Below are 24309 nucleotides of genomic sequence, written 5' to 3' on the forward strand. Positions count from 1 at the left end.
GGCAGGGCTGAGCTCTTGCACTCTGGTCTTCTTATCTTTTTGTATGTGTTTTCATTTTTTTCTTGTTTGGACTAAGACCCTGTGAGAAAATGAACTTTCCAGATGAGCTGTTCCTGTGGGAAGGCCTGGCTCTTTGTCGGTGGACTATGGGCGGCACGGTGGCACAGTGGTTAGCACTGCTGCCTCACAGCGCCAGAGACCCGGGTTCAATTCCCGCCTCAGGCGACTGACTGTGTGGAGTTTGCACGTTCTCCCCGTGTCTGCGGGAGTTTCCTCCGGGTGCTCCGGTTTCCTCCCACAGTCCAAAAAGATGTGCAGGTCAGGTCAATTGGCCATGCTAAATTGCCCGTAGTGTTAGGTAAGGGGTAAATGTAGGGGAATGGGTCTGGGTGGGTTGCGCTTCGGCGGGGCGGTGTGGACTTGTTGGGCCGAAGGGCCTGTTTCCATACTGTAAGCAATCTAATCTAATCTAAGACTAGACCTCTATAAAGACTGAACACCTGTGTGTGCTGGGAGATGAGCATTCCTTGTGTACTGGCCTTCGGAGTGGACTCTGCCTTTGGGAGTGGACCAAACCCCTGTGAGTTAACTGCACCTTCACAATGTACTGTGTTCCTGTGAGTGGGCCTGGTTCTCTGTGGATAAATCAGGCCTCTATATAGACTGAATACCTGTGTGTGGTGTTTGTGTATTTGCTGCCTTCAGGAGTGGACTCTGCAATTTGGAATGGACTCTATTTCTGACAGTACACTTTGTATACTGGAGTGGACTTTGTTCCTGGGAATGGGCTCTACATTTTGAAGAGAACTGTTAATGGTAATGAACTCTGTACCAGAAGGAACTCTGGTACTCTTGTTAATTGACTGTTGCTTGTTGGGTTTATCACCTGCACTCTCTTGTGTGTCCCTGGGTCTGGCAGGCCTTACTGTGAGCTGGGAGGCTCAGAAGTCATCCTGAAAGCTGCCACCCGGAGAGCTGGAGGGTGGGTGGACCATCCTGTAAACCTGAAATTGGGTAGGCTGGCCCGAAAGCCAGGGGGTGGTTGGCCACCCTGATGCCGGTCACCCTGGGAGATGAAGGTGGGTAGGCCATTCTGAGTGCTGTCCCAAGAAGGGGTAATCGGAATGGGCTGTCCCATAGGTGGTCAGAAGGTGTCAGAGCAGCCAAAGGCCAGAAGGTTTGTGGGCTGCCCTGTGCGCCATCTTCCCAGGGAAGGGTACAGACTGTCCGAGGGGTGGCCGGAAGGTGTGTCAGGGCAGTTCACAAGCCGGATGGTGCATCGGGGTGGGCAAGAGCCAGATGGCATGTAGGGGCAGAGTGAGAGCTGGAAGGGGCATTGGGGGGAACGAGAGCAGGGAGGGGCATTGGGGTGGGCTGAGAGCTGGAAGGGGCATGGTTCTCTGTGGATAAATCAGGCCTCTATATAGACTGAATACCTGTGTGTGGTGTTTGTGTATTTGCTGCCTTCAGGAGTGGACTCTGCAATTTGGAATGGACTCTATTTCTGACAGTACACTTTGTATACTGGAGTGGACTTTGTTCCTGGGAATGGGCTCTACATTTTGAAGAGAACTGTTAATGGTAATGAACTCTGTACCAGAAGGAACTCTGGTACTCTTGTTAATTGACTGTCTGTTGCTTGTTGGGTTTATCACCTGCACTCTCTTGTGTGTCCCTGGGTCTGGCAGGCCTTAAAGTGAGCTGGGAGGCTCAGAAGTCATCCTGAAAGCTGTCACCCAGAGAGCTGGAGGGTGGGTAGACCATCCTGTAAACCTGATGTTGGGTAGGCTGGCCCGAAAGCCAGAGGGTGGTTGGCCACCCTGATGCCGGTCACCCTGGGAGATGAAGGTGGGTAGGCCATTCTGAGTGCTGTCCCAAGAAGGGGTAATCGGAATGGGCTGTCCCATAGGTGGTCAGAAGGTGTCAGAGCAGCCAAAGGCCAGAAGGTTTGTGGGCTGCCCTGCGCGCCGTCTTCCCAGGGAAGGGTACAGACTGTCCGAGAGGTGGCCGGAAGGTGTGTTGGGGCAGTCCATGAGCCAGATGGCGCATTGGGGCGGAGGAGAACCAGATGGTAAATAGGGGCAGACTGAGAGCGGAAGGTGGGTAGGCCATCCTTGGTGCTGTCCCCCCAGGGAAGTACCGGGGTGGGCTGTTCTAGATGTGGCCAGAAGGTGTGAAGAGCGCTTAGGGAAGCTGGAAGGTGGGTAGGATGTCCTGATCGCTGTCGTCCTGGGGGTTTGGGGAAACAAGACGGGCTGTCCTAGAAGTGGCCAGAAGTTGACAGGGTGGACTGAGAGCCAGAAAGGGTATGGGGCAGATCAAGAGCCGGAAGGGGTGTACGGGTGGGCTGCCTTAGAGTGCTGGAAGGTGGGAGGGACGGGTGGGTTGCAGGGATGGTCTGTATTCTATACACTTTCTTATCTATTTGGACTGTCTTGTATGTATTTGTTACTGCATCTTTTGATGTGACTGAAAGTGGAATTTGTTCTCATTTCTTTGAAAACTGGTTGAATGGTGGGGTTTGGGGCCTGGCTTTGCTGCTCCTCTCCCTTGTAAATTGCTGTTCCTCTGTATACAGCTGTTAATGTTAATTGTTTGTAAGCTGGACTGTTTAATAAAATTTAAAGAAAGGAAACGGGAGTGTCAGGCACCCTATCACTCTGAGAGCTGGCTGGATCAGTGTCAAGGACGTCCCTCATATCAATAAAGGGTGGCTTGGTGACAGAATACCGGCCTGTATGGAGTTATTTCAATCTACCTTCTTGAACCACTGCAGTCCATTTGTTGTAGGCACACCAATGATGTTGTTAGGGAGGGAGTTCCTGGATTTTGTCCCAGTGACACTAAAGGAACAACAGCAATGTATTGGTGGCTTTGCCTATATCTGCCTGGGCCCCAAGCTCTGGGATCCTCTCTCAAACCTCTGACTCCGTCCCTCCTGTTTTAATTCTTAAAACCTTTATCATTGATTAAGCTTTTATTCATTTCATATCACCATATGTGAATTTGTCATGTTTTGCTTTATAACACTGCTGTGAAGCACCTAGAGACATTATTGAGCTGACTGTGCTCTACAGAGATTAACTGTTGGACATTTAGAATAGTGTAAAAATTGAAAGGTTGATGATTAGTCTTATGGTACAGTAGTATGGTATAGATTCCAAAGTAGACAGACCTTACCTTTAAGGCAGATGAATTCGCCATAAGTGACATTCAAGCATAAAAGAATCTGCCTTGCCTTCAACACTACCTGTCTCTCCACCTACCTGTGTGCCATCTGCAAACTTAGCAACAACGTCCAGATTTAGATTTAGATTTTTAGATTTAGATTACTAACAGTGTGGAAACAAGCCCTTTGGCCCAACGAGTCCACACCGACCCTCCGAAGGGCAACCCACCCAGACTCTTGCCTCTACATTTACCCCTTCACCTAACACTACGGGCAATTTAGCATGGCCAATTCACCTAACCTGATCATTCTTTGGACTGTGGGAGGAAACTGGAGCACCCAGAGGAAACCCACGCAGACACGGGGAGAATGTGCAAACTCCACACAGACAGTTGCCTGAGGCGGGAATTGAACCCAGGTCTCTGGCGCAGATCGTTAATATATAAGGTGAATATTTGTGCTCCCAACATAGAAACCTGTGGAACTCCAATATTCATTGGCTGGCATCCTGAAAAAGACCCCTTTGTCCCTACTGTCTGCTGTGTGTCATCAGCCAATCCTCTGTGCATATTAGTACCTTGCCCCTAATACCATGAACTCGTATTTTATTTAGCAGTCTCCTGTGCACCATCTTGTCAAAGGTGTGCTAGAAATCCAAGTAGACCATGTCCACTGGCTCTCCTTTGTCTAGGTTGCCCATTACCTTCTCAAAGAATTCTAACAGATTTGTCAGGCATGACCTCCCCTTCATAAAGCTGTGCCGACTCTGCCCTATTTTATTATGCACTTCCAAATACTCTACGAGAAAGTGAGGACTGCAGATGCTGGAGATCAAAGCTGAAAATGTGTTGCTGGAAAAGCGCAGCAGGTCAGGCAGCATCCAAAGAGCAGGAGAATCGATGTTTCGGGTTCCTGAAGAAGGGCTCATGCCCGAAACGTCGATTCTCCTGTTCCTTGGATGCTGCCTGACCTGCTGCGCTTTTCCAGCAATACATTTTCAGCTCACTTCCAAATACTCCACAATTTCATTCTTAATAATGGACTATAAAATCTCACCATGACTGATGTCAGGCTAATCAGCCTATACTTTCCCATCCTCTGCCTTCCTCTCTTCATAACCAGGGCTGTTACTTTTGCCATTTTCTAGTCTTCTAGACTCCAGTGACTCCTGAAAAATGGCCACGAATGCCTCTAAAATCACCTCCACTATTTCCTTCTGAACTCTGGGGTATAGTCCATCTGGTCATGGGTGATTATCCACCTTCTGACATTTCAGCTTTCCCAGTACCTTCTCTTTAGTGATCACCACGACACTCACCTCTGACCCCCTGACTCTCTTGAATTTCTTGTATGCTGCAGGTGTCTTCCACAGTGAAGTCTGATTTAAAGCACCTATTCAGTCCCACCACCATTTATTTGTTCCCATTGCTACTTCTCAGCCTCATTTTCCAGCAACACAACGTCCACTCTTGCCTCTTGCTTTCTTCTAATATATCTAAAACACTTGCAATTTTCTTTTATATTACTAGCTAGCTTACCCTCATGTTTCATCCTTTTTCCACTTATTCCTTTCTTATTGCCTTCTGCTAGTTTTTTAAGGCTTCGCAATTCTCTGGCTTCCCATTAATCTTCACCATATAGTATGTTTTTTTATGCTACCCCTGACTTCCCTTGTCAACCGTAGTTGCCTTGTCCTCCCCTTAGTATGTTTTTTCTTCCTTGGAATGATTTTCTATTGTGGCCCCCAAATTACCCCCAGAAACTCCTGCCATTGCTGTTCTACCATCTTTCCTGCTAAGTTCCCCTTCCAGTCAACTCTAGCCAGCTCCTCTCTTTAGTTACCTTTCCTCAATTATAATACCATTACATTTGTTTCAAGTTTTTCCCTCTCAAACTACAGGGTGAATTCTATCATATTGTGGTCACTGCTGCCCAGGGTTCCTTCGCCTTAAGCTCTCTAGTCAAGTCTGCCTTATTACATCACCAAACCCAGAATTGCCTGTAACCTGAGTTTTAGAAGAAACTGCTCCAAAAAACTATCTTGCAGATATTCCACAATTTCCTTTTCTTGGGATCCGTTATCAACCTGATTTTCCCAGTCTGTTTGCATATTGAAGTTACACCATGATCATTGTAATAGTGCCTTTCTTTCCTACCTTTTCTATCCTTATTTATTTTCTGCCTTTGACCTGACTATTGCTAGGAAGCCTGTACATAACTCCCATTAAGGTCTTTTGCCCCTTGCAGTTCCTCAACTCTGCCCAGATTCAACACTTTCTGACCCCATACTGCTTCTTGCTATTGATTTAATTTCTTTTCTTACTAACAAGTTAACCTTGCCCTTTCTGCCCATCTTCCATCCTTTCAATAATAAGTGTGTATATGGATATTAGATCCCAGCCCTGATCTTGCAGGCACGTCTCTGTGATGCCCACAACATGGAACCTGCCAATTTCAATCTGTGCTACAAGCTCATTTACCTTGTTTTATATACTGTGTGTATTTAAGTGCCCTCAGTCCTACATTGACTGCCCCCTTCTTATAATTGTCACCTTATCTGCTGTGCCTGAAGTTAGATTCCTGATCCTTTCCATATTCTCTGTTCCCACGTATCTGCTACCCTGTAGTACATTTTGCTAATGGTACACACTGATGCTACTGAGCATCACTGGTGGAGAGAGTGAATGTTTATTGATGTAATGTCAATCAAACAGGCTGCTCTCTCCTAGATGGTGTCAAACTTCTTGACCATTGTTGAATCTGCACCTATCCAAGCAAAAGGGGACTTTTTCATCACACTCCTGACTGCGCCTTGTCGATGATGAATGGGCTTTGGGGAGTCAGGAGGTGAGTTACTAGCTGCAGTGTTCCTACCCTCTCTTGCAATCTCAGTATTTATGTGGCCAGTCCAGTTCCTGATCAATTAAGATGTTGATAGTGGAAGAATTCAGTGATGGTAATGCCATTGGATGTCAAGGTGTCATGGTTAAATTGTCTCTTCTGGACATGGTCATTACCTGGCTTCAGCTGTTTCTTGATACCATATGAAGTGAATCGAATTGGTTGAAGATTGGCATCTGTGATGCTGGGAACCTCGGGAGGTGGCTAAGATGACTTATTGATTTTGCAATTCTGACCCAAAACTATTCCAAGTGCTGGAGCCTTAAATTTTCTACTGGATTTATCCAAATTGAATCCCTTAGCCGTAACAGTTACAACTTTTTAAGAAGCAAAATCATTTTTAGATGTTTCTGTAGATCAGATTTTCCTTTAAATTCTGTCTCTGGGTTGTCAAGGCTGCCGAATCTCAGGGGAATTGTTTCCAGCATTGTCAGAGCCTTACAGTATGGGGGAGACCTCTACTGTTTCAGGTCTCAGGAGAAATCCCATGAAGTAAAGCTACTCCTTCACATCCTGTGAGAGATCTGTTGCCTTGTCATCGTGGACCTTCAGATCCGCTCCTGGGTGTTGTACAACCTATGAAGGTATCCATCACGGCGTCATCACTTTTTATAAGGTTACCAGAGTACAGTAACTACTTAACCAGTCTCCGTAAACCCAATGTCTAGATTTATTTGCCACTGACAGACCTGGGACCGGGGGTTGAGCAAAAGCATTTGAGCATTTGTCCTCCAGTGCCAGTATTAACCATTAGATACAGAACACTTTTTTTTGTACTGAAAATAAAGCTCTGTCCACACTGTCCCCATCAAACAGTCCCAGGACAGGCACAGCACAGGGTTAGATACAGAGCACAGCGTCCTCTATACTTTCCCCATCAAATATTCCCAGGACGGGGACAGCACGGAGTCAGGTACAGAGTACAGCTCTCTCTAATTGTCCCCTCAAACATTTCCAGAGCAGGTACCACATGGGGTTAGATAGAGAGTAAAACTTCCTCTTCTCAATTGGACGTAATGCAATCTCTACATTGTCTCCATCAAACAAAGCTCTTTCTACACTGTCACCAACACACACTCTCAAGGCAGATGTAGCACAGCATTAGACAGAAAGCTCCCTCTATACTGTCCTCATCAAACACCCTAAAGGAGGAACAGCACAGGGTTAGATGCAAATTAATACTCTTTCATACCCATTCAGCTCTTGTGCTCACTGTATTTCATTGGCTATTAGTTAAGCAATGCTCCATTTTAAAATTCCCAATTCTGTTTTCCATCCGTCTGTTGTCCTACCCACCCCGCCCCCATAATCTCACAGCCCTACTCCTTTTAAGAACTCTGCATCCCTACGAATCTCTCCATTTGAGCATCACCGATTTTAATCTCTCCATCTATAACCTGTAGTGGCTGTGTTTTGATTTGCCTGGGCTCCAAGCTCTGGGATTCCCTCCCTCAAACTTCTGACTCTGTCTTTCCTTTACTACTTAAAACCTCCATCATTGATCAAGCTTTTATTCACTTCATATCACCACATGAGAATTAATGTTGAATTTTGCTTTATAACACTATTGTGAAGTGCTTGGAGACTTTATTGGGCTCAATGTGCGATACAGGGATGAGCTGTTATGTTTCTAGCATAATGTAAAGGTTGAGAGGTTGATGATCAATCTTCTGTTATTATAGTATAGATTACAAAGTAGTCAGACCTGTACATTTAAGACAGATGATATCATGATATGTGACATTTAAGCATAAAGAAATCTCCCTTGCCTTCAGTCACTTTCTGTGTAATCCAATCAGTGTAGGTTATATTTATTTAATATCCAGTAATATCAGGAAGCACAGAACTCAGTCCATGGTGTAGGTCTGTGATATTGGAGCCATGTGAGCAGTTAGTATTGTAAATAAACTTCATGACATCTGTCTCAACAAGAACCCAACTCTCTGAGAGACTAAGGTACAGAAAACTACAAATCACATCATGGTGGCAGTAAATAGGTTCCTAAAAGCAAATCATGACAGCTAGTCAGTGGCAGTAAATAGATTGTAAAAACTTGGAAGATGATAGCAGAATGACAGTCATGAGATGTCTTTTTCCTAATAGCCACCAATCAATCTGTCCAGCTACAATCAAATTAATGTATAAAGTCCAAAACAAAAGGCTGTACACCTGTACCAAAGCATGAGTACTCTATCTCACTCTCTTTCAAAACAAAAAAACTGCATTTTATAAGAAACCCAGAACAACACTTCTTTAAAAAAAAGCTTTTAAATGGTGCTGAAAGGACAGCTCCAAGTTATTAAATGGATTCAGGGTATTTAAAAAAAATACAAAATGAAATGTTTTATATACATAGTCATTGGGTGTTATGCCATCTTGCCTCTCAGAAAAGACACAAAGATAAAGAAAAAAACCATACATGGCATCATAACTCAGTCTCTTTAAATGCAAGCATCACCTTCAGGCATAAGCCTGCAATAATTAAAGGAGCAGCAATGTACAAAATAACAACAACAGAGAATAATAGAGTAAAGAAAGAAGTCAACAAGAAAATGGGAAAAGCACAACAGTACAATATAGATTTTGTTTGCAATTTTTAGAGCTACACAAAATAAAGTTGGAAAACATCTCATAATGGATTGACAATCCATTGACGTGCTGTCAAAAGTTTAATTGTTTAAAGAAAGAAATATTCTTTATGGATCAGCAAATGAGTGACAGAGGATGCTCGGCTGTGAATCTCCTTAATGTGGGCATTGAACAGTTAAGAATAGTACAGTTCTCTGGTATTTTTGAGGACAAGTACAGAAATCTTGGCAATATTTTTTAGATTTTAAAAGATCAATTTAAATTTTGTGTCAATTTCAGGATACACAAGATTGAATTCATGTCATGGCACCAAACAGCCAGAAGAAATGACCAATTTGTAGGCAAAAGTACAGAATGTGATTTCATCAAAGCTAACTTCGTTGAAAGGTTTATGAACTGGTCATTGCCTCTACGCCCATCAGATTCTTTAGAAAATCACTTCTGGACATATTCAAAGAAAAGACCATTGATGTTTTTTGAGAAGAAGGATGCAAGTTTGAAGAAATTGTGGCAGATCAGAAGCATCTCCAAGTTTTGATTCTGGAGGAGTCATTGCAGCTGTCAGCTGGCTCTGTGGAACTTCCAATCTTGCATGAGATGTGGCTTATCTCAATAACCAAGTGTCCAGCAATTTGTGATATATGCAAGCATTGTTTTAAAAGAGGACATTGGGGTAAATTGTATAAGCAGCCCAATTGCCCAGGAACACCCAAATGCCAAGCAACACAATGCTGCACAGTATTTTGAGAAAGAATCACTCAAGGAATAATGCCAAGGACATTTCCAATGTTCCATCCATGACACACAAACTTATCAACAAATCGTAACTGCAACATTACAGCTTACAGACCTCAGGCAGGCAGTATGTGTGGTCAATTTGGCAGACCACTGGATCCTGTCAGCAAAGCTGTAATGTTTACCTGCATTCCATTGACAGACTGTAAAAGAAATATATGCTAAATGTCAAAATTTGCATTTGTGCATGTACAAATATAATTGCTTAATGCATCTTATAGAGGATGTGCTCAAGAATTGGGCGCAATGTGGTGAAGTCTGCGTAAGATACACTGACCACTTATAATGGATCTGACATTCCTTGATTCACATTATCTACCCTAGATACAAATATGCATCCTCAGTCTTTTACATTATTGAAATAGATGGTCTACCAGTATTCTTAGATCTATGTATTATTCAAATCTACAAGATAGCACACCACAGAGTGAAGCAGCAAGTCATGAAAACATGTAAAAATTAGATCTGGTATTGCTGATCCTGTAAGGCATTATCTGAAAGTATAAAGACAATATCTCAATGTGCATCTTGTAAATGTTTATTGTGAAAAGGAATACCAATTTTAAAAAGGAAAAGTAGAAGAAAATAATGTATTATGGCATAGATTCCACATCAGATAGGTCTGTACCTTTAAGACAGTTTAATGATATCACAATATAAAGATATTCGCCTGACCTTCAATCAGGTTCTCTGCATAACAGAGTCAGGTATTGTGTTCAGTCAGACAGCTATGAACATGTGTTGTAAAGTAACATCAGTAAGCATATAAATCAGATCATTGTAACCATGTAAATAGTCAATGTTGCAAATCAATTTCAAGATATCTGTCCCAAAAATGATTTGAGTCTCTGGTATATGGTTTAAGATGATAAGAAAAAGGAACAGGTAAAGGCCGTTTGGCCCCTTGAGCCCTCTCTGCCATTCAAAAGGTCATGGCTGATCCAACATTCTTAATGTCCACTTTCCTAAATTTTCCCTGTTGATTCCCCTATTGATCAAGAACCTATCTATCTCAGCCTTACATAAACACAAGGACTTTGCCCCACATACCGACTAACATATGCAAAAGCACAAACCACATCAAGTCTGGTCTAACATGGTGCAATATCCTTCTATGACTTTTGTATGGTGTGCTTGAGAATGAAAAATTCTGTGCTGCTAGTGCCATTTTGTGTTATCTCTGCCTGTTGTAAACTTAGATAAACATCATGACCTGAACCATGCATAATATATTGGTTTACACAAAAATACATGGATTCATTTTTTACATTTTGGAGAAGCTGGTGGCAGTATTACCCAACTGGAGAACTCATACACTTGTCTGAATTGGTAGCTTTTTCAGAACAAAATTGGTTTGAATTGTAGTGGTAGGGCTTAATGAATATGCATAAGTGCCTCTGAGCTATGCTGTATCTGTGACCTCAATAATGTTGTGGAAAAGACTCTGCCAGAAGGTTTGAATTAATGCAGATCTTTGGAAGATGACTGTGGCTATATCATCATATATACATTGTTAATAAAGACAGTCTAAAGAAACCTTGAGGTCAGAGTTGAGCTTATCTGGAGATTAGACAACCCCATACTAAAACATGAATCACAGTATATTTAATTATTCCGCTTCTAGTGATACGTACAGAAAAGTGTTACCTCAACCATTTAAAGTTGTACCCCAACAATGACTGTAATCTTTACCCCTGCATGTAAGATGCTGGACCTGAGGTGGTTTTATAGACTCCTAACATCATAAGGTGTGGTCCAAATGCACAAGCCTGATGCGAGCACCCCACTAGATAGCAATATGTATTTATATTTCCAAGCCCCTCATTCAACTTGAAGCAAGGATTTAAGCCCCTGAAACTTTTGACACAGGAATGCTATCACTGGTTTAAAAACCTACTCCCCATTCCTTGCTATCAAGAGGTGGAAACGACAATCCACATAGGCTTAACCTGAACTGTTAAGGAAGTGGAGCTATGATATGCTCCAAGTGAGTATTGGCTAACCTATGACCCATTGATAGCCAGAGCTGATAGCCTCACCTGTGTGGGAAAATGTTGTAATGATTGGATTTGTGAATGTAGTTGAACGACAGCAGAGCAACATGCAAGAATCAACTCTCATGTAAGATTTTTCCCTTGTTTGCGACTGGGTTTCCATCTGGTTTCCATCTTGGGTCTTGTTCAGAGGCTGCCCCAAGGAGGCTTCTGAAAAACCATTGCATTTTCCCTCCCGCTGAAGTATGTTTTAAATCATGTACAAATAGCAAGATTTCAAAACATAAATCAGCATCAATTGTTTAAACAGCACTCATATGGGGGAGGGACGCAGAATCATCAAGAAAGATAGAAAAACAAATCTCAGTATTTAGTCCAACGGGTCACTGTGATTTTGTCTCCAGCCTACAGTTTATGAATAGAGTATCCCCACTCATTAATGTCCTCAAGGAGTTCAAGTCACAAATTGTCTCCTTTTCCAGAAACCCAGGTTTGCAGATTTCTTTATTTTCCTCTATCTCTCAGTAATGTGATAGTAAAATTCTCAGGCTTGTCTTCAAATCCCTCCCTAGTCTCCCTATGTCTGTAACTTCTTCCAGTCCTAACAATCTATTCCCCACACTCCCTGAGATATTTCCATTCCTCTAAATCTGACCTCTGCAGCCTCCTTGATTTTCACGAGAGAGTGGGGTGTAGTGTAGGTGAAATGATGTTTTACTCCTTCATCTGTCAGATCATAGAATCTCTAATGTGAGGCAGGCCATTCAGTCCATCAAGTCCACACAGACCCTCTGAAGAGCATCCCACCCACATCCACCCCATCCCTGTAACCTTGCATTTCCCATGGCTAACCCACCCAGCCTGCACATCCCTGGACACTATGGGAAATTTAGCATGGCCAATCCACCTAACCTGCATGACTTTGGAGTGCGGGAGGAAGCCCATGCAAACTCACACAGTTTCTCAAGGCTGGAACTAAACCCATATCCCTGGCGCTTTGAGGCATCAGTGCTAACCACTGAGCCACGTTGTCATCCCAATCTAGATGCCTCATCTAGAGTAAAGTGAAGGTCAGCAAAAGGAGGGTTGATGAGGCATACTTGGATGATACATGTCAGAGAGTGGGTTGCAGACGTGTTACAGTGTATGTGTGAGGATGGTACAAGCATGATATATTGTGACAACGGATGTCCTGGTAGGGGAAAATACATAGAGAACAGTCAGATAACCTCAGTGAACGCCTTGATAAACCAGCAAGTGAATTGCCCTCTCTGACCAAATTGAACTCTCACTCACTGTGCTGGGAGTAATTTGCACACATTTGTATCTGGATTCCAGAGGAACTTACCATTCTTTAGAGAGTTTATGATTTTGAGCTTCGTGTGCACTGTTGGAGCGAGATTTTTAATCTTTCGTCCAAAAATTACCCTGACTCACTCGTAAGAGAATACTCGCCTTTTGTTAGAATGGGACCCTGGCCCATCGACATATATCACATATTAAGAGGATGGAGTGAAAAAGGATGATAAGAATGAAGATGCAGAAGAATGAAAGGATTAGAAAGAGGGAAAGAGCGAGTCAACGGGATGGAGAGAGGGGTGAGAGAGAGCATGCAAAAGGCACAGAGTGAGAGACACAAAAAGAAATAGAGCAAGGAGAAGGAAGGGAGAGAGATTGGCAGAGAAGTTTGGGGGAAAGAGAATGAGGAAATTAAAAGAAAGGGAGGAAAAAATGAAAGATGTAAAAGGAAACAAAAAGGAGGCAGAGAAATAGAGGGGAAAGACAAAGAGAAAGAAAAAGGAGAGAACCAATAAAAGAAACATTTAAACAGGAATCCAGGAATAAGCACATGGAGAAGCACTGAGATTGCCTTTTCAGTGTTTTTTCAGGGAAGGGAGATATGAAATGTCATATACACAGAATCAGCTCCAATCAGGTTCGTCTTTAATAATCTAAAACTCAGACTCCAGCAGGAATGGCTCATAATATGACAGGGAAAAAGATTTGGAGTCTGTCTTCACATTGGTTAGTAACTCTCGTATATTGTCAATTGCCATTGCTGGTTGTAGTACTAATGTCCGTTCTTCATCTGTACTACAAAAACTGATTGGTCAAATGGAAAACATCTTGTGTTTGGAAACGTTATGAATGTTGTCAAGGCACAGGAAGCAGTGAGATCAAGAAGCTGGACTACACGTTCCTGTGTTGTCATTGCTGACCATGGGGAGTTGCAATGAAAGCATTCCAGCAATAGCCACTGTATGTACCCAATTGATGACCAGGATCTCTTTCCTTCTCCTTGTCAGAAAAGTGAAATTCAAAGATCACTTGTTTGCCATGATTAGCTATTCAAATTATGGTATTGTTGGGCAAAGTCTATGGCACGCTTGCCTTCATTGGAAGGGGTGTTGAATATAAGGATAGGCAAGTTATGCTGTAGCTTTATATCTACAGTCACGGAATGCTACTCGATGAAACTTGCTTGATCTATATTAGCTTATGGGGATGGCAGCATGGTACCTCTCCAAAGTTCTCTTTCTGAGCATCAGGGTTTTTTTTTCTCTGAATGTAATATTGTATCTGGAATCTGAACTCTCCACTTATCTTAAAGAGTGCTTGCTTTGGTCCAGAAGTCAGCAGCCTGAACGATTAATCCAGGGAATGTGTCTCAGTCAAAATGATTATGGAGCTTCATAAAAATTAACCCATGGCATGTGGGTGTCTCTGACAAGACCAGCATTAGTATCCATCCCTAACTGGCCTTTGAATTGAGTGGCTTGCCAAGCCACGTCAGAGGGTCAATCATATTGCTGTGGGTCTGGAGTCATATGTAGTATATACCAGGTAAGAATGGCAGACCATCCCTAAAAGGCGTGAGTGAACCAGCCAGGCTTTTACAATTGACAGTGGTTATGTGGTTGCCATAGGCTTGCTTTTAATTCCAGATTTTTAAAATTGAATTCAAATGTTACCATCTTTCATGGCGGGAGTTGAAGCCATGTTCCCAGCACATTAGCCTGGAGCCTCTGGATTACCTAGTCCAGTGATTAAATCACCACCACCTGCTTTGTTGTGAAAGCCACCTGGTTCACTGATGTCCTTGAGGGGAGGGATAAATCTGCCATCCTTACCTAGTCTGTGACTACATGTAACTCCAGACCCACGCTAGGATTGCCAACTGGGATTACATATATCTCTGAAGGTTTAAGCAATGTCTTTACTCCCCACATTACTCAGCCATTGGCCTGCCAACAGTTACATCCTTGTGACCTATGGCCTTCCTACTCAAATTGGAAAGAAAAAGACTCGCTACCCAATTGGATGATGGATAACTATCAGCCGAACAGCTTTTAAATTCCCCCCCATTTTGACTTTTTATATCTGGTAAAGAGAGAAGCTTGAAGCACACTACAAAACAAAAAGCATCTTTTTGGCTCAGTGGTTAGCACTGCTGCCTCACAGCACCAGGATCCCAGGTTCGATTCCAGCCTCGGGTGATTGTGTGGAGTTTGCACATTCTCCCTGTGTCTGCGTGGGTTTCCTCCAGGTGCTCCGGTTTTCTCCCACAGTCCAAAGATGTGCAGGCCAGGTGAATTGGCCATGCTAAATTGCCCATAGTGTTAGGTGCATTAGTCAGAAGGAAATGGGTCTGGTTGGGTTACTCTTTAAAGGGCGGCACAGTGGCTCAGTGGTTAGCACTGCTGCCTCACAGCACCAGGGACCTGGGTTCGATTCCAGTCTCGGGTGACTGTCTGTGTGCACTTTGCGTATTCTCCCCTTGTCTGCATGGGTGTCCTCCCACAATCCAAAGATGTGCAGGTCAGGTGAATTGGCCATGCTAAATTGCCCATCGTGTTAAGTGTGTTAGTCAGGGGTGAATATAGGGTGGGGGAATGGGTCTGGGTGGGTTACTCTTCGGAGGGTCGGTGTGGACTTGCTGGGCCGAAGGGCCTGTTTCCATACTGTAGATAATCTAATCTAAATTTTTTCTAATTTTTTAGCACTGTTGGACATAGCAATATCCTAGAGACCCCAAGCCAGTCCAGCATGGGACGGCAACTCTATCCCACATCGACCTGGTCAATTCACAATTGCCTCTCAGAAATGCTGAAGTGAGTCCCACAGAAACAAAGCTGTTGGTGGCATGGTGGTTCAGTGGTTAGCATTGCTGCCTCATAGTGTCAGGGATCTGAATCTCATTCCACCCTTGGGTGGCTCTCAGTGTGTAATTTGCACACCCTCCCTGTGTCTGCATTGATCTCCTCCAGTTTCACATCCTTCAGATGTGCAGGTTAGGTGGATTGGCCATGGGAAATGCAGGGTTACATGGATAGGACAAGGGATGGTTCTGGGTGGGATACTCTTCAGATGGTCGTTGTAGACTTGATGTGGCTGAATGGCCTGTTTCCGCATTGTGGGGATTCTATGACTCTTACCTACCATGTAGCTCAATCCAGAGTGCCACCACCTTCTCAGAGTCAACTCAGTAGGTGTAGGAAATGTCAGCCTTACCAGCAACATCTCAGGAATTCTTTTAAAAAAACAATGTTTTAAGTATAGGAGGTGTGTTTGCTGAATTGTTCCCTCATGTGAGCGTGTTTGTTCTGCAAAGATTGTACATCGATGCCCATGAAGCTATCAGTCTCACTGTTGCCTACATTACAGCAGTGACCGCACTTTGTAAAGTGTCTTGGGGCATTCTGAAAGCGCAGCACTAGAAGAACAGGAGGAGGCCATTCAGCCCCTCAAACCCCATTTATCAAAATTCATTGCAATCATGGCTGGTCCATCACTCAACCTTTGGTTGGCTAAAAAGAACAACTGTTCATTTATCCTGTTGACAGGAGAGAGTTCCAAATCTCTATTACCCTTTGCATTGTGAAACTTATCCTTATTTCAAGCCAGAAGGCCAAGCTCCATGATTTAGTCTCTGCCTCTTCATCCAACATGAGATGAAAAGTGCTATATAAATGTGAATTATTTCAGCTTGCATGTTGTGATATGCAGTTGTTAGATTGTATGCAGTAGTATGAGGGGATAGACAGTGTCACAATCATTCATCAAAATGACTGGCTCAATTCAGAGTTAAAGATACGGTGACATTTACAGCACAGACAGATCATTCAGGCCATTGCACCTATTGCTAGCTGAAATTAACACTAAAATTTTTCTAAACAAAAAAAAATTGAAAAAAACTAGATGCTGGAAATCTGAAACAAAAAGAGAAATTGCTGGAAAACCTCAACAGGTCTGACACCATCTGTGGAGAGAAATCAGAGTCAATATTTCGGGTCCAGTGATCTTTCTTCAGAACTGATGGTAGCTAGGAATTCTGGATTATATACAGAAAAGTAAATGAGAGAAAAATTTGTACAAAAGAGTGGATAGAGACCAGCCTGGGAGAATGAAAAGCTGCTAATGGGGACTATTAGTAACTGACAATGGATAGGTGACAAGATAGACAGACAAGATAGACAGACAGGAGGCTGGCAGATCACAGGAAGCCTCAGGAGGTGGAGAAGTCGACATTTCAGGTGTAACCCTTCTTCAGGATTGGGGCTGGGTGTAGGGGTAGCTGCAGATAAAGGGGGTGGTAGTGGGAGCAGGGTGGTGAAATGGGGATAGGTGAAAACAGATTGAGGGTACGACCTGTCGGTCAATGGGAAGAATGAATCTGGTTGGTGGCAGGGAGGAGTGGAAGAGATGGGAAGGGGCAGGGAAGGGAGTCGGGGGATGGAAGGGAGGCTATTTGAAATTGGAGAACTCAATGTTGAGTCCTTCAGACTGTAGGCTGCCCAGGCAGAGGATGAGGTGTTGTTTGCACTGTAGCTTGTTGTGGCAATGGAGGAGGCCAAGGATGGTCATGTTGGAAAAGGAGTGTTTAGGGGAATTGAAATGGGTGGTGACTGGAAGGTCCAGTCAGCCCCTGCGGGTCTGGCTGTGAAGCTCGGCAAACTGTTCCTTAAGTTAACATTCTCCCCGATGTAGAGAAGACCACACCGGGAGCACCTGATACAGTAAACTAGGTTGGAAGAGAGGCAGCTGAACCTCTGTCTCACCTGGAAGGACTTCACTTCACCACCCTGCCCTTGTCACCCTCTTTATCTGCAGCTCCCTCTACATCCACCTCCCAGTCCTGAAGAAGGGTTACACCTGAAATGTCGACTTCTCCACCTCCTGTTGCTGCCCTGGCTTGCTGTGTTCTTCCAGCCTCCTGCCTGTCTATTTTGGATTCCAGTATCTGCAGTTTTTTTTGTCTCTAAACACGTGATGACAAGGCCGGGGGTGTAGGGTTTAGGATAAGGGTATGGGAGAAGGTGCCTCAAGCCCTAAAATTGTTGAATTCAATATTGAGTCCAGAAGGCTGTAGAGTTCCCAAGCAGGAAATGAGGTGCTGCTCTTCTGGCTGACGCTGAGCTTCTCTGGAACACAGCAGCAAACCTGAGACAGAGATGTAGGCCAGAGAACACAGGTGGTGTGTTGGAGTAGCAGGCAACTGGAAGTTCGGGGTCTTTTTGCGAACAGAACGTAGGTGTTTGGTGAAGCGAACACCCAGCCTGTACTTTATTCACCCAATGTAGAGGAGACCACATTGTGAGCTGCCGTGTTCTCTCTCTTTGGGGTGTATTTCCACCTATAGTTTACTCCTCCCCCACCCTATCTTCTGCATGAAAAACATCCTTTCCCTAGCTACCATCAGTTCTGAGGAAGCTCACTGGACCTGAAGTGTTAACTCTGATTTCTCTCCACGGATGCTGCCAGACCTGTTGAGATTTTCCATCAATTTCTGTTTGTAATTGTCATTCATCTTAAAATTAAAACACACTTGCAATTAATTCCCATTCTTCAGAAATATAACTGTTAAAATGTAAAACTATCTACTTCATGCATGAACACATGCTAATCTGACTGGGGCTTCAAGCAGTTACTTACTTTTTGAAGAACTTCAGAATTTGGGGACAGCGGGTAAATTAAGTGTTAAGGCACGTCCATTTGTTGCTGAGTGCAATAGAATGAATGCCAGCCTGTTTGGCAATGTTCATCCCTTTCACCAGTGTCCAAAGGCACTTAATTAGATTGGGACAAATGCATGGGTGTTCTGCTTCAAATTTGTGACCTCTCAAAAGTGGCATATGTCAGTAAGCTGTCAACAGCAGAAGTTGAAAGACTGCTTCAAAGCCCGACGTAAAATCTATTTAGTGCACAAGATTTATTTATTGTTAAATGAGCAGATATTGTTACCAGACTCCCTGGCAAAAGCAAAAATAGAATCACTAATCAGCCATGGATATTATGCTTCAAATCTGTGACCTTTCCAAACTGGCATGTCAGCAAACCTGAGACAGGGATGTAGGCTAGAGAACACGCAGAAGTGAAAAGACTGTTTCAAAGCCTGTTGTGAAAATCTGTTTAGTGCACAAGATTTATTTATTGTTAAATGAGCAGATATTGTAATCAGATTCCCTGGCAAAAGCAAAAATAGAATCAGGACTCCATCCATTAGCTTAAATTCACTTCTTCCATACCAGAGGTATGGTGGCAGCAATGTGTGGTATCTACAAGATGTACTGCAGAAATTCACCTATGCTTCCTTCCAAACACGTCTGCTACCATTTGGAAAAAAGACTAGCAGATGCATGGGAATAACACCACATGGAAGTTCCCCTCCAAACCACTAACCATCCTGACTTGAAAATATGTTGCCATTCTTCAAGTGTCATGAGGTCAAAATCCTGGAATTCCAGTCAATGGTAGGGCCCTAGGGAGTGTTATGGAACAAAGAGATCTCAGAGTACAGATTCATAGCTCCTTCACAGGGAGACAGGACAGTGAAGAAGGAGTTTGGCATGTTTTCTTTCATCGGTCTAAGCATTGTGTTTAGGAGTTATGATGTCTTGATGCAGCTGTACAAGATGTTAGTAATACCACATTTGAAATACTGCGTGCAGTTCTGGTGGCCCTATTATCAAAAGGATATTATTAAACTACAAGTCAAGGTGGTTTGTGACTGGAGGGGAAATTTCAAGTGGTGGTGTTCCCACACCTGTTGCCTTTGTCCTTCAAGATGATAGTGGTTACGGGTTTGAAGGCCAAACAGCCATTCAAGAACACAGTTCACCACCACAGTCTCAAGGATAATTATGGATGGGGTAGTTCATGCTGGCCCAGCAAGCAATGCCCATATTACATGAAAGCACATGATATAGCTCAAATGGATAAGATAAATAAACAAAAATAGAAGCATTGGCTCTAACTATTGAAATATGGTTCCAAGTCTATCCAAGATGGAGGATGGGAAAAATTTCTGGCTGTAACAGCTGCTCCTTTATTGAGGTATTTTAGGTGCTGGAGGTGATTTCCTCAAATTCTAGAAACAACAATTACTGTTTTTATGCTGTTGCACTGTTTTGGAACGTTGGGAAAAAAAAAGTCAAAACAACAGCAGTTTAAAAGGGAGAAGAACAGACAAAGGAAGCACATGGTGAAGTCAGTGCGGGAGAGATAGGGAAAGAAACTGACACAGCAGTGAACCTGCACAGTTACTGCCTTTGATGTTTGAATTCACGTATTGCTGGACATTGGAGTGCATCTGGGAAAATTGACAAACAGTGAAATTCACAACTGGTCTTGGAGGAACTGTTTGGGTGAAGTTCACAACACGGAAACAGATAAGTGTATTGTTTTTAATTGGGACCTACAGAAAGTCTGCAGCAGTGAGTAGAGTGGGTTCTTTCTTGGTTATATGTTTTTTGAGATATGTCTCTTGATTAAACATAAAATGTAAACCATAATTATTAATTTAACCTGGGGCAGTGTTTTGTAGAGGAAGAAAACAGTGTTATTTTCTGGGTCTGTAGATTGTGAAGGAGCAAAAATGACCTGTAGTAGAGTGATATGTGCTTCTTATCAGATGTGGGAGTTTAAAGAGGGTTACTGCGGATTATATCTGTAATAAAGGCTGTTGGTTGCAAATCTTATCAGATCAAATAGATCAGCTGGAGAGGCAGTTAGAAGCAATGAGGAATTTGCAACAGCAACAGTATGTGATGGATGGTAGTTATAGGAAGTGGGGGGGGGAGTCTCAGATACAGTCACATAGATGGGTTAACTCCAGGAAAGGTAAGAGAGGTAGGCAGCTAGTGCAGGAGCCTTCTGTGGCTATACCCATTTGAAATAAGTATGCTGTTTTGGAAAATGTAGGAGGTGATGGATTCTCAGGGGAACGTAGCACGAACAGCCAAGTTTCTGGTATTGAGACAGGCTCTAATGCAATGAGGGGTACGTCGGGTTCCAAGAGATCAATTGTGTTAGGGGATTCTCTAGTCTGAGGTACAGATAGATGTTTCTGTGGCCAGCAGCGAAAAATCAGAATGGCATGTTGCTTCCCTGGGGCCAGGATCAAGAATGTCTCTGAGAGGGTGCAGAATGTTCTCAAGGGGGAGAGGGGTCAGCACGAGGCCATTGTCCACAATGGAACCAACGACATAGGAAGGGAAAAGGTTGAGATGCTGAAGGGAGATTACAGAGAGTTAGGCAGGAATTTAAAAAGGAGGTCCTCGAGTGTAGTAATATCTGGATTACACCCGGTGCGACAAGCGAGTGAGGGCAGGAATAGGAGGATAGAGCAGATGAATGCATGGCTGAGGAGTTTGTATATGGGATAAGGATTCACATTTTTGGACCATTGGAATCTCTTTTGGGGTAGAAGTGACCTTACAAGAAAGACTGGTTGAACCTAAATTGGAAGGGGACTAATATGCTGGCAGGGAGATTTGCTAGAGTTGCTTGGGAGGATTTAAACTGGTAAGGTGAGGGGGGGTGGGGGGTGCGAGGGTGGAACCCAGGGAGATAGTGAGGAAAGAGATCAATCTGAGACTGGTACAGTTGAGAACAGAAGTGAGCCAAACAGTCAGGGCAGGTATGGATAAGGTAGGACTAATGAATTAAACTGCATTTATTTCAATGCAAGGGGTCTAACAGGGAAGGCAGATGAACTCAGGGCATGGTTAGGAACATGGGACTGGGATATCATAGCAATTACAGAAACATGGCTCAGGAATGGACAGGACTGGCAGCTTAATGTTCCAGGATACAAATGCTACAGGAAGGATAGAAAGGGAGGCAAGAGAGGAGGGAGAGTGGTGTTTTAGATAAGGGATAGCATTACAGCTGTGCTGAGGGAGGATATTCCCAGAAATACATCCAGGGAAGTTATTTGGGTGGAACTGAGAAATAAGAAAGGGATGCTGACCTTATCGGGATTGTATTATAGATCCCCTAATAGTCAGAGGGAAATTGAGAAACAAATTTCTGAGGAGATCTCAACTATCTGTAAGAATCATAGGGTGGTTATGGTAGGGAATTTTAACTTTCTGAACATCAATTGGGACTGCCATAGTGATAAGGGAATCGATGGAGAGGAATTTGTTAAGTGTGTACAAGAAAAATTTCTGATTAAGTATGATTAAGTACCTACTAGAGAAGGTGCAAAACTTGACCTACTCTTGGGAAATAAGGCAGGACAGGTGACTGAGGTGTCAGTGGGGAAGCACTTTGGGGCCAGCAACCATAATTCTATTAGATTTAAAATAGTGATGGAAAAGGATAGACCAGATCTAAAAGTTGACGTTCTAAATTGGAGAAAGGCCAATTTTGACAGTATTAGGCAAGAACTTTCAAAAGCTAATTGGAAGCAGATGTTCGCAGGTAAAGGGACGGCTAGAAAATGGGAAGCCTTCAGAAATGAGATAACGAGAATCCAGAGAAAGTATACTCCTGTTAGGGTGAAAGGAAAGGCTGGTAGGTGTAGGGAATGCTGGATGACTAAAGAAATTGAGGGTTTGGATAACAAAAAGACGGAGGCATATGTGAGGTATAGACAGGATAGATCGAGTGAATCCTTAGAAGAGTATAAAGGCAGTAGGACTTAAGAGGGAAATCAGGAGAGCAAAAAGGGGACATGAGATAGCTTTGGCAAATAGAGTTAAGGAGAATCCAAAGGGTTTTTTTAAACACATTAAGGAGAAAAGGGTAACTAGGGAGAGGATAGGGCCCCTCAGATCAGCAAGGCAGCGGCAGAAAATGGGTGAGATACTAAACGAGTATTTTGCATCAGTATTTACTGTGGAAAAGGATATGGAAGATATAGAAAGTAGCAAAATAGATGGTGACATCTTGCAAACGTCCATATTACAGAGGAGGAAGTGCTAGATGTCTTGAAACACATAAAGGTGAATAAGTCCCCAGGACCTGATCAGGAACTATAGACCAGTGAGCCTGACGTCAGTGGTGGGCAAGTTGTTGGAGGAATCCTGAGGGACAGGATGTACATGTATTTGGAAAGGCAAGGACTGATTAGGGATAGTCAACATGGCTTTGTGCGTGGGAAATCATGTCTCACAAACTTGATTTTTTTGAAGAAGTAACAGAGAATTGATGAGGGCAGAGTGGTAGATATGATCTATATGGACTTCAGTAAGACATTCAACAAGGTTCCCCATGGGAGACTGGTTAGCAAGGTTAGATCTCACGGAATACAGAGAGAACTCGCCATTTGGATACAGAATTGGCTCAAAGGTAGAAGACAGAGTGTGGTGGTGGAGGGTTGTTTTTCAGACTGGAAGCCTGTGACCAGTGGAGTGCCACAAGGATCGGTGCTAGGTTCTCTACTTTTTGTCAATTACGTAAATGATTTGGATGCGGACATAAGAGGTACGGTTAGTAAGTTTGCAGATGATACCAAATTTGGAGGCGTAGTGGACAGCGAAGAGGATTACAACAGCTTATAACAGGATCTTGATCAGATGAGCCAATGGGCCGAGAAGTGGCAGATGGAGTTTGATTGGAGGTAAATGTGAGGTGCTGCATTTTTGGAAAACAAATCTTAGCAGGACTTATATACTTAATGGTAAGGTCCTAGGGAGTGTTGCTGAACAAGGAGACCTTGGAGTGCAGGTTAATAGCTCCTTGAAAGTGGAGTCTCTGGTAGATAGGATAGTGAAGAAGGCATTTGGTATGCTTTCTTTTAGTGGTCAGAGTATTGAGTACAGGAGTTGGGAGGTCATACTGCAGCTGTACAGGACATTGGTTAGGCCACTTTTGGAATATTGCATGCAATTCTAGTCTCCTTCCTATCGGAAAGATGTTGTGAAACTTGAAAGGGTTCAGAAAAGATTTACAAGGATGTTGCCAGGGTTAGAGGATTTGAGCTATGGGGAGAGGATGAACAGGTTAGGGCTGTTTTCCCTGGAGTGTCAGAGCTGAGGTGTGACCTTATAGAGGTTTACAAAATTATGAGGGGCATGGATAGGATAAATAGACAAAGTCTTTTCCCTGGGGTCGGGGAGTCCAGAACTAGAGGGCATAGGTTTAGGGTGAGAGGGGAAAAATATAAAAGAGATCTAAGGGGCAACTTTTTCACACAGAGGGTGGTACGTGTATGGAATGAGCTGCCAGAGGAAGTGACGGAGGCGAGTGCAATTGCAACATTTAAAAGGTATTTGGATGGGTATATGAATAGGAAGGGTTTGGAGGGATATGGACCGGGTCTTGGCAGGTGGGACTAGAAGGGTCTGTTTCCATGCTGTGCATCTCTATAACTCTAGTCAGCTGCCTTTAGAACTGGGCACAGTAAGTGAGGGTGATTTTGCTATAACTGGGATTCTGAATCTCTAGGGGAAAGATGAAAAAAGAGAAAAAATATCAGCCTGGATTCCTGTCATAAAGTATCTGCCCAGTGACCCAACCACTTCCCTCTCTAACCCCTTGCTGGCAAGTTTAAAGGTCATTGCCAAGGCAGGATTTCATTGCTAACTGTGATGTTCCCATAATCAAATTACTTGCTACTATTCACATTCTTGG

This window comes from Chiloscyllium plagiosum, chromosome 41, assembly GCF_004010195.1.
Source record: "Chiloscyllium plagiosum isolate BGI_BamShark_2017 chromosome 41, ASM401019v2, whole genome shotgun sequence".
NCBI classification, from domain to species: Eukaryota; Metazoa; Chordata; class Chondrichthyes; order Orectolobiformes; family Hemiscylliidae; genus Chiloscyllium; species Chiloscyllium plagiosum.